The sequence below is a fragment of the Mustela nigripes genome, chromosome 5, assembly GCF_022355385.1.
Source record: "Mustela nigripes isolate SB6536 chromosome 5, MUSNIG.SB6536, whole genome shotgun sequence".
Taxonomy (NCBI): domain Eukaryota; kingdom Metazoa; phylum Chordata; class Mammalia; order Carnivora; family Mustelidae; genus Mustela; species Mustela nigripes.
Window position 1 is genome coordinate 102,247,960 of NC_081561.1, and position 12,483 is coordinate 102,260,442.

Sequence of the window (12,483 nt, forward strand, 5' to 3'; positions counted from 1 at the left end):
TCTTGATTAACAAGTCTTAATCATGGACTTTCAATTTAAAAAAATGAATTTACTTAGTTTGACACCATTATAATAGAATCTTCTTTCTTTTCCAGTTGAGATATTTAATTAAAAAAAAATTAGCTCTAAATATTGTTGTGAAATTTCTTTAGTATTGAAGACTGATCATCTTTTATAGCAATCTGAGCTCAGTGTTGTCCTTTGATAATCTTCTTACCTTTTCCCACATTTTTATGCCCACCTAGAATAAAACTAGCTGGGGAATAAAGTTGGAGTCACCCCTTGGCCCTATCTCATTTGAAGGGTCTGTAATTCCCTCTCTCTGACTTAGAAACAAACCCATATTTCGTTGAATAAATTGTCTACTGAAGAATCATTCATTAAACCAAAAGAGTTAACTTTCATAAACCAAAAAGAATTGTAGAAAGGATTAGAAGGTAGTAAGATATCCTTCGATTTGGGTGTCTAGGGTTCTTGATGCAATTAACAGTGTAGCTCCAACTGAATTTCTCTTGCTGTTTCTCCCGCAGAAACAACAAAGAGCTTGAGACTCTCTCGTAAGGTATTCATAGGAACATAAAGTTTCTGTTAAATATTTAATTTCCCTGGTGATATTCTGAAAGAAGTTTTCAATAACATGACATTTTAAAATCAGCCATTTTGGTTTATAAAAAGGATGCTCAGTTATGAGAATGTAACATGTCTTAAACTTCACAGAGAAAGCAATTGCGTATTCAAATCAGGGTGTTGTAGAATCACACTTTTGAGTTTCACTGTCATCTATTCCTATAAAGAATACTGCTGCAGAAAGTCTGCATATTTTCTGAATGTAAAAATTCCTTCTTGTTCTGTTTCCATAATGTTGGTCGGAGTAGTGCTTTATTTATGGATATTGGATTATGTTCTGACTAAAATCTGTTCCTTTCATTTACTCTGCCCTACTAAAGTAAATTTCAACCTTAAAACTCAGTCCACTTCAATAATGTAGTTGTTTTTGTGTGTCTTTCTTCAAAATGGTAATGTCTCAAACAACTTCTATGAAGAATTTAAATAGTCCTATGAAAATGAGGTCAAATAATTTGCTGAAAATTCCATTTTGCTGCCTTTTTTTTTTTTTCTAAAAAGGTGTTACTTTATAGAGTTCTTTCTTGGCATCAGTAGAAGACCGTGACTCATAATGAGTAGACGTCTGTGTGTCATAGGGCTGTGAAGAGGTCATGCTCTGTCAAAGTAGGTAGGCAGAAAGAAAGGGAGCTGTCCTCTTGTGGAGAAAGTAAAATAAAGATCATATATATTTTTAAGAGCCAACTCACTCTATATAAAGCTTCGCTATACCTGTGGTCTTCCTGTTAGACTAAACATCTTTATACAGATCTTCCTTCACTTATGGTGGGGTTGCCTCCTGATAAACCCATGGCAATATAGTTAAATTGAAAATGCATTTAATATATCCATTCCACCAAATATCATAGCTTAGCCTGCACTACTTTACACGTGCCCAGAGAACTTACATTGGTCTATAGTTGGGCAAAATGATGTAACACAAAACTTATTTTATAATAAATAAATTGATCAAAACATGATAGACTACTGGACTAAAAGTGAAAAATGGGTACAGGATGGTTGAGGTATGTCACTTGTTTACTCTTGTTATTGAGGGGCTGACTGGGAGCCACTGCTATCCAGTAGCACAAGAGAGTGTCAGGAAAAGACGAAAACTCAAAATTCCAGAATGGTACAGTTTATACTGAATGTGAATCACTTCTGTTTCATCATAAAGTTGGAAAATTGTAAGTTGAACCATCATTAGCTGTGGGCCACCTGTGTTCAAAATTTTTAGATAGAAGTTTGGTTAACCCACCACATTTTTATATTTGTGTATATGAGAACTGCTGCAGCCATTAGCTAAGTGGTATAGGACAGTGGCAAAACTGGTAGGCAAAGCAAGACTGAAAATGAATAATGAGCCTCAATCTATGAAAGGTTTGGTATCCCAGAGCTCAGGCAAGTTGGGGTTTCTAGACGTGGCTATGAGTCCAGGACCTAAATGTAGGCTGAAGTTTTTGCAAAATCCACAACCAGAAGTGAAAGGTAAGTGGTGATTCAGAGATCAGCAGACCTAAACTTGAGGCAATGCTGCCCCACCTCTGGGCAACTGGGAGTAGATCAGTTAAACACTATGATTCGAAATTCGGGTAGATTCTGAAAAAAAAAAAAAAAAAAAAAAAAAAGAGCTAACAGTTTGTATTGTTTGTAGCATAAAATGCACGGAACTTGCCATCCCTTGGAAAATAATGGCTATCTCACCATACCAAAAGCTGTCAAATTTTGTGGAGGTGAAGAGTGAGACTGAAATTGGTATCGTATGCATTTGTATGAAGTCAGCACTTTCTTCATGTTCATATATGAGAACTTTACAAAATAATAACTAATGTCAACATTATTTTGTAAAGCTATCAGACTACTATTTTACTATGACTTCCACAAGTGTATTATTATTTTCCACATTTATGAATTTGTAAAACAAGGCCAAGCATGGTAAAAGAACTTGTCCAAGATCCCACAGTCAAGAAGTGGCAACATTTTTACAGAAATCAAGATTTTCTGGTTCAAGGCTTCTGTTTTTTCCACCATCCACACTGCCTTTGGGATAGGCACACTGGATGACTTTCACAATGCTAAGGGTGCCTCAGATGTCTCTTCTTACCTTAATTAAAATAAAAGACATACATAGTATATGTTTTCCTTCCTTGGAAATACCTGAAGTAATTTTGTTTTTCCTCCCTCACTAGCTCTGAAGAGAGTTTGCCCATGGTCTGACCACACAAGTAACAGTTCAAGAAAAACAAGCATTTTTAAAGAAGCTGAAGTAACTGAAAACAGGGATAAGAATGGAAACTCTTTTTAGAAATAAGTGTATTACCCTTTGGTCAGCTAGACTATGGGTACCCATATCCACCGCATTTGATGGCTTTCTGGCTTAATAGAAGCGTTAAGCAAAGCTGAGATTGTAAAGCAAAGCTGAGGTCGAAAAGCAAGTCAGCGCACACAAGTTATGATAATGTGTAAGTTCTACTTTAATTTTTTCATTGTCTTATTTCCCTATAAAATGTTGGCCCCATAATTGAACTTATAAAATAATGAAAAGTGCCATTCATTGTGTCTTGTGGCTTCCTGAGAGAACTGTGCAGCTCTTTTATGAATCACTGTTGATTGAAAGAGCATGTTCTACGCAAGCACCTACTACAGGAAGACAGGTGCTACAAAGCGAAAAGAAATATAAAGCGTATGATATAGAGCGCACATATTTTCAAACACTTTCTCATAGTTCTTATCCCCTCTTGGTAAATGAATAAAACACTTTTGTTGAGTCATTTCTTGGTCATAGATATTTACTGAGACTTGATTATGTGCCAGGGACTATTTATAGCCACCAAAGGCCCAGTTAGGAATGATGTAGATAAGGTCTTCGCATTCTTAAAGTTCACATAGTAGAGGAGAAAAAGGCTTGGTGAAGCAAGGCTCACTGTACGTATAGTAACCACAACTGAAGCTCTTTTGACTGACTTCCTGGATTATCCACACTCCTCATCCTCTCTGTAAAAATTCAGTGGTATCTGCCTGTAGTGTCCAGAACATGGTAGGAACATGTTCTTCAATGTACTCACCCGCCTGTGCTTCGAGGTCTGGGCTGCTTACCAACGATCGGTTTCGTTTCTTTGCCAAGCTACTTACTGTAGTCACATGTCTCTATAAACATGTTTTTAACATATATAAATATGCTTAAATATTCTAATTAAATTCTATGAAAATGAATAAAATGAAAGTGCAAAAAGACTGTTGTTCATATTAAAAGCTCTACTAGAAGGCTTTAGAATGATTGCTTCCAACTTTTTAGTCAAACTATGTGTGAGCAAAACAAGTGTAAAAGATTGGCAGAAAGAGAATATTTAGAATGATTTGTCAAATTGCCTCCCAAGTTTCCCCGGTTTTTCCCATTATTTTACAAAACACAAAGCTACCGGTTGAAAGTAATGCATTATGGTTTTTTTTCTTATATTTCTTTTTATTGTGGTAGAATACATATCACATTAAATTGACAATTTTAACCATTCTAAAACATACAATGCATTGGCATTAAGCATGTTCATAGTGTTTGCAATCCTCATTAATATCTAGTTTCAGATGTTTTTCATCACCCCCCAATGGATAATTCATACTATTAAGAGGTCACTCCCCATTATCTTCCCCTCTCAGAACCCAGCAAACATTAATCTATTTTTTGTCACTGTGGATTTGCCTATTCTGGATATTCCATACAAATAGAATTGTACAATATGTGGTCTATTATATGTTGGTTTCCTTCACTTCGCATAATGTTTTCAACATTCTTTCATGTGTTGCATGTATCAGTACTTCATTCTTTTTTATAGCTGAATAATATTTTACGGTATGGATATATACCACATTTGTTTATACATTCATTTTTTTTTAATTTCGTTTTTTTTCTTTTTTTTTTTTAATTATTTATTTGACAGAGAGAAATCACAAGTAGGAAGAGAGGCAGGCAGAGAGAGAGGAGGAAGCAGGCTCCCTGCTGAGCAGAGAGCCTGATGCGGGACTCAATCCCAGGACCCTGAGATCATGACCTGAGCCGAAGGCAGCGGCTTAACCCACTGAGCCACCCAGGCGCCCTACATTCATTTTTTGATGGACATTTGGTTATTTTCGCCTTTTGACTATTGTGAATAGTGCTCTATGAACATTTCTGTACAAATTATTTGTTTGAGTACCTGTTTCCAAGCCTTTTGGATGTATTTCTAGAAGAGAAATTACCAGGTCTTGTAGTAATTATATGTTTAATATATTGAAAAATGATTGCTTGTGTTTTGATGTTATAGCTAAGGAACAGCTGTCAATCTAAGTTCATGAACATTTGCTCCTTGGGATCAGAATAATACTGGCTATATGGATATATTAAAAAATGTCTCTTTCACCTCTATTTCTTGAAAAAGCTTCAGAATGATTTGTATTAATTCTTCTCTAAATATTTCATAAAATTCAATATAGGTATTCTCAGATCTTTTTAAATTTCTTCTTGAGTCAGTTATGATAGTCTTTGTGTTTCTAGGAATTTGTCCATTTCATCTAGGTTATGAATTGGTGATGCTATTATCTCATAATTCCTTTTATTTCTGTAAGGTTTGTAGTAATGTTCCTACTTTCATTTTTAATTAGTTACCAGTGCCTTCATTCCTTTTCTCTTAGTTGGTCTAGCGAAATATTTGTCAATTTTGTCAGTCTTTCAAGGAATCAAATTTTGTTTTCCTTCATGTTCTCTTGTCATTTTCCTATTCTCTATTTTATATATCTCACTAATCTTTCTTATTTCCTTTCTGCTGCTAGTTTTGCGTTTAATTTTCTCCTCTTTTGCTCGTTCCTTAGAGTGTAAATAAAGTTACTTTATTGATTTGAGATCTTTTATTCTTTTTTCTATAGGCATTTACAACTATAAATTTCCTTCCAAACAGTGGTTTTACTGAATCCCCTTAAGTCTGGGTATGTTGCATTGTGCTTTCATTCCTCTTAAGGTATTTTTTTACTTTCTTTGTGATTTCTTCTTTGATGCCTTGGTCATGTTGTAAGGACCTATTTAGCAAGAGGCTTTCATTAAAGTTAAACTGTCCCTGCTTCCCTTCCCCCAGGGGATTCACTTAAAAACAAGTCCTGGAAACCAGCTTCAGGTAACAAAAGCCCAGACATAAGGGTGGGTCAGGCCAGGTAGAGACATCTGATCAGTAGGGGGTTGCATACTATCTCCCTAGTTACCAAGGAGTAGGGGGCCCCCACCCTTTGGGAACCCTTTTTGGCGCCAATCCTAATCAAGGTGTAATAGCCTGGGTCAAATGTCTACTAGGGTAAATTGTAACTCAATTGGCCACCTAGCATCACTATGGAGTTTCCTGTGTGTGTGTTACAATCTCATTGGTCACCTGTGCGTGACCAGGCCCGACCGCATGGTCTTTGCCCTTAAAAGCTAGACTGTGAAACAGAGAAGGGTCACCCTCTCTTGTAAGAGGTGCATCCCCGAACGTTCCGTTAGATTCTTGATGCTTGCGCGAAATAAAGCTTTGCTTGACCTTCGCTTTGTATCAATCTCGCTCCTTTAATCACGGACCCATTATTTGGGCATAACAATGTAAGAGTGTATTTTATTTCCACATATTTCTGAATTTTTCAGTTTCCTTCTGTTATTGATTTCTAATTTAAGTCTATATAGTAAAAGAAGATGCTTTGTATAATTTAATCTTTTAAAATTTACTGAATTTTATGTTCCATGTGCACATGAAGAGAAAGTGTATTTTACTGTTTTTGGGTGAAAGGTTTTATATATACATTGTTCAAATCCTCTTATTTTTTTCTTTCCTTTTTTTTTTTAAAGGATTTTATTTATTTGAGAGAAAGAGAGAGAGCGTGAGTGGTTTGAGGGGGGAGAAGGAGAGAAAGAAAGAGAAGCAGACTCCCCACTGAGCAAGGAGACAGATGCAGGACTCGATCTCTGGACCCCAGAATCATGACTTGAACCAAAAGGAGACATGTAACTGACTGAGCTAATCAGGTACCCTATTCACTTTTTATCATACTTTCGTTCTGCTCCTCAAGCTGGATAATTTAATTTGCGCTGCCATCAACTTTGCTAATTCTTTCATCTCATTGCTCAAATCTGCTGTTGGACCCCTTTAGTGTATTTTTCATTTCAACTATTGTAGTCTTCTGCTCCATAATTTCTACTGCATTCTTTTTCATAATTTCTCTTTATTGAGTATTTTTTGTTTCCTGAGCCATTGTTTTCCCATCCCTTTAATTATATGTACATTGTTTCTCTTAGATACTTGAGCATATTTAAGAGAGTTGATGTAAGTAAAGTCTTTGTCTACTACATCCAATATCTGTTCTTACTCAAGACAGTTTTTGTTCAACTTTTTTTCCCCTATGTTCGGCCCATCTGTGCTTCTTTGCATGTTTCACATTTTTTTGTCAAAAAGTGGACATTTATGATATGCAAACAAAAGAGAAAAAAAATAAATAATTACCACCCAAGTCTTTTCCTATGTGCTCTGTGTTGTAGCATTCCTTAAATACTTCTCCAGGTCATTTACAACTTTCTTAGTCTATACGTCTGGCTTGTAAAGATCCTCAAGGTCAGCTACGGTTGAAAGTTTATAATCTTTTCTGAGGATGTGTCTTAATTCTGTGCATGCTGTACATTTGTATGTCCCTTCGTATGCACGGAAATTTTTCAAATGCCCTTTTCCTCCCCAAAACACCTCACTGTTCAGCTTTTCCTCCCAGGCTTTTGGCATGTCTGTTGTTTATCCCTACTGTTCTTTTTCATACTAGGCAGCAGTGGCTTGTTCATTTGGCTTTTATTGTTTTTGAGGGCTGTGTTACTGTTCAGCCTTGTCGAGTTCCGAGTTAGGCAAAACAAAGGGAAACTCCCTGTCAGGTAAAACCAGATAAGCACAATTCCTTGGGAACAAAACCTCCTCTGTTGCCTCTGGAACCAGGTGCCTATGGTAGGGACAGGTTGTCATCTACAAGATCACTGGTGCACCAGGGCAGAGGGTGGATTGAGGTTAGTTAAACTATCTGATCTTGTTTCAGTGACCTTTCTCCTGGTTAAGCATCCTCTCAGTTGCTGTAAACCATTGACTATCTTCCTGCATTCCAGTGAGGTTAGTTTTGACAGTTTTTGACAAGTGTTTAGGTGTTTCTGGGGAGCAATGGTCCCCAGATATCCCTACTCCAACATTTTCACTGACTTCACCCTGTGGGTATTTTCTACACCACAAAGACAGTCTGGATGCCAAAGTGGACCCTTAGCCAAAGGAAAAGCCCTGAGCTGAAATTAAAGACTGCAAAATAAATACAGATTTGAATTTACATTAAATAAAATGTTGATATATAATTTTTAATTCCTCCCTGGATCTAGCTTTTTCTATTTCCCAAATGTGAGTCTTTAGGCATGAAGTAAGAGAATTTTTTTTATTATATTATCAGTTAATCCTCACAAGGGTTATATGAAATTGGCAGAAGAGATAGAATTATGACCACTTTAAAAATAAAGACTTATGGGGGTGCCTGGGTGGCTCAGTGGTTAAGCCGCTGCCTTTGGCTCAGATCATGATCTCGGGGTCCTGGGATCAAGCCCCGCATCGGGCTCTCTGCTCAGCAGGGAGCCTGCTTCTTCCTCTCTCTCTGCCTGCCTCTCTGCCTGCTTGTGATCTCTCTCTGTCAAATAAATAAATAAAATCTTAAAAAAAAAAAAAAAGACTTACGGATTCTAAATCCTTAAGTAATATGCCTAAGGATATATATCAGGAAGCAGCAGAATGTAGGGAAGTAAGAATAAAGAATTCTGAGCCCCTATTTTACCTCAGGCTCTTTGCATACATTAACTCATTTAATTCTCCCAACAATTTGAAAGTTAATTTGTATCAAGTACAATGGTGGTGATCAAGTGTGGGGATGGAGGGTTGCAGAAAAGGGATTTGAATCCAGCCTTCCCTGACTCTGAAGTTCAAGTTCTACCTATGTGTGAGGCTGCTGCTCAAGGAGGAATATAGGAATGTGGGGGGTGGGGCGTGGTGGTGAACAAGAAGGGGGAGTCTCAGATCAAGATATGGCATTTGTGAGTTACACAAATTTTAACAAGTCACTTTGTCCCTGGGTCATCTCCAATTAATTAATCTAAGGGGTCCTTTAAATTGGTAACATTGATTAACATGGTCTTTTTCCTAATAAATATGCAGCACCCACTAAAACTACTGTTTGATGTTATTTACTGAGATTATACCTATATCTACCTATGACGAAGAAATTCCACTCCAAGTGGTATTCTACAAAGGACCTGTCCAGGAATATATATAGCAGTTCTTTTTTAATTTTCATATTTATATGAATGAATTTCATGAACATAGTGACAAAGCCAGACACAAATAAAGGTCAATATGGGATACTGCATGGTTTCATTTATATTGAAGTTCAAGAACAAACAAAATTAATCCCTGATGAAAAAAATCATAATGATGGTTATCATTATCTTGGTGGTGTTGTAGGTGGGTATCCATTAGGAATGGGCTCTAAGGAAGTTTGTATGGTGCTGGAAATATTCTATACGTCGATCTCATTGGTGGTTCTCTGTTGTATCCATATTTAAAAACTCACTATGCTGTATGCTTAAGCTTTGAGCATCATGCTCTATGTATGCTATATCTCAAATTAAAAATTTTTGAAAAAAATAAATAATGTCTTCCTTAGATTATGATAGGAAAAATCTAATGTCTTTTACTATCTCGTCTGATAATCTGGGTAGTATATCTAATTGTATTTTTAAATATTATTCTTGTTTGGATATTTATTACTAATGTATAAAATAGCAGACTATCAAAAGAATAACATTTGTGACTTCTTGAACTGACAGTTGATTCCTTTCTACCTCTTCTACTCCAATAGAATTCAATTCACAATCATAATAATTTATGCTAGTTTAGATAAAATTATGCTGTTGCCTACCATATATGAAAGAAACAAGCTTGATTAACATAACCTGTAATTAGATTAATAGCTAAATGCTTTTAATATTTTCAAGTTGAGAAGACCAATCAATACACTGTAGAAACCACTAATTAATGGGATTTCTTATCTAAAGCCTTTAGTTGATTTTCCTTTATTAAGGAACACATATCATTTCTATGGCAACTGAGTATTTTTCCTGTCTGTAAATGGATTCCATTCCTATTATTAAAAAGACATGACATGAAAAGAAACTCACAATTATTTGTTCAGTCTATAGTCCTATGTAATATATTCTGCATTAAGTCATCTTTAACCAATATTGGAAGCTTCTGTGTCAGTATGTCAGGCAGTATTTGGCACGGATGCTGTAGCAAGAACCCAATATATCTATGTCAGAAAATAAGAGAATGTAAAGTTCACTAATGTTCTGGATGATTTCACCACGTATTGGCTACAGAGACAGTGGAAAATAAAGTATCTTCTTTCTGCCTCACTTCTATTTCCTTATGGCAGCATGTTTCCATAAATGAGTAACAGATATGTTAAAATGAAGCTCTGTCGTCTAATAAGACTAGGGAACTCTGTCTTGAACAAAATATAAAAGGATTTTATATTTCTTTAATCAGTCTTTAATCAGTTAATGTACACTTTAAATCTGAAGGAGATTTATAGTGCTTTCTAAGTGTATTTGACCATGAAAACATCTTATGGAATAAAATTTTCAGAAAAAAGTATTTTAAAAGTCTCATTCTTCATTTATATTCAAATGATTCTTTACCGTCTCCCTTTTTCTGTTCTACCTTCACAAAGTTTGTGTCCATCACATATCAGCCTTTATGCTAATTAAGAAAGATAATTGTAAACTAAATTTAAAATATAAAGAAAATTGTGGTTTGTAAGCAATTTTTAGTGGGTAATTGTTTTCCCCAAAAGAATTATAAGTGAAGTCCCAAAATAAAAGGAAAAAGTGGGACTGCCTTTTTTGATGTGAGGATTGAACCCGCTATTCAACCTGCCACTTCTCCCATATACCACCATTCATCATTCTGACACTCTTATGTGGAAACCTACACTTCTAAACACAAAGCCAAGAAAGCAATGACTTCATCAAAACTGTTCAGTTTCAGTTAAATAAGCTGATGTGCTGAGAGTGACCTGCAACCTGAAGGTCGCTGAAGAGGTTGATGGTAGTATCGGGAGGGAGGAGAACCCGAGAGCGTCATTGCACTTTTCATCATGTCTTCCTGGTACATCATTTTATATAAAGCACCATATATGTAAAACTAAATGCAAAACATATTCTTCTTAGAAAAAGAGTGAATTATTTATTTTAATATGTAATTTTACATTCTTAAAGCATTTCAATAGAAGTAATTTTTCTTAAGACAACATTGCTTCAGTCCTTGTGATTGCTGGAAGTTATTTTCTACTTCTTAAAGTCTGTGTATTTCAGGGAGGGCTACATTTAAACACTAAGTGAAGATAACTTTTCCAATCAATTCAATGGTTTCAGTATTAATAATTAGAATATTATATAACCATATCAAAATTACTTAAATAATGGCTGAAAGTTCTCATAACTATTTTCTCTACCCAAAAGGGACTACAAATAATTTTTTTTAATCACTGTGGAATTAATAAGACATGTTAGATAATTTTTTCTTCCCATCCTGGTGCCTTGTAAGTCCTGTCCTGTGCAATGATAAAAAATAGAACTGAATCTATACTGTAGTGGAGAAAAGCAAGGAAGACTCAATTAGCATAATTAAATAACAAGGAAGCATGTTTTAGCTTTGGAAATATTTCACTCTGATGTTGGAGGATCTGAAATATCACCAGCTCCATGCATTCCACATTCTCCTCATGGACCTCCAGTGCCAAATGGAAATAATTGACTCTGAGAATCAAGACCTGAGGGAAAGGAGAAAACCATCTATTCATAAAAATACTAAAATTCTAAGAGTATCTTGATGTATGTGGCTGAAAGTTTTCAGTTTGACACAAATAGATATTGCTGTCTCTAAGAACTCATTATTTTTTAAAGATTTTATTTATTTATCAGAGAGAGAGAGAAGGGGAGAGAGCGAGCACAGGTAGACAGAATGGCAGGCAGAGGCAGAGGCAGAGGGAGAAGCAGGCTCCCTGCTGAGCAAGGAGCCCGATGTGGGACTCGATCCCAGGACGCTGGGATCATGACCTGAGCCGAAGGCAGCTGCTTAACCAACTGAGCCACCCAGGCGTCCCAAGAACTCATTATTTTGATACTATATTTGCTCTTTCTCTCTGACAATTTGACTTTTTATAACCTTGTTCTTCTGTGGTATTTCTCTTGTTAGTTGAATTGTGCATTTTATTCCTCACCAGAAACAAACTCTCTATCACTTGGGATGTCATTTAGCTACCATCTCTAAGTATGTTAAAAAACTAATGGTCTTTTGTTTTCCAAGCACTCAACTTCATTGAAATAACTGCAAAATACTGGTTTCTCACCAATAGTGTTATACAAGTTTATGGTGTCTAAAGCAAATTATCTTTAAAGGAAGAGACATAGGGACATGATTTATATACTATCTGGGACAAGGAAACACATTTCCACTTCGTTAATGAGATCTCAATGCATATGGACTGGACTAATTTGTTTTGCTAATGAAAGATGAGGGAATTAAAATCTCTGTGGGGGAAACATAAGGGACTATAAGTTCAAGTATTAAAAAAATAGTGAATATTCTAAAGAAACCAATATAAGTCTGGAACTAGAGAGATCAAATCCTTTAAGTTAAAATGTAACGCTAAAATTTAAACCCATAACTATAATAAATTGTCAAAATTTATACAGTTGATTTGATTTTGTGTCACATTAAATTTCTCAGTATAACAAAATAGCAGTGATTAAGCTGACACTAT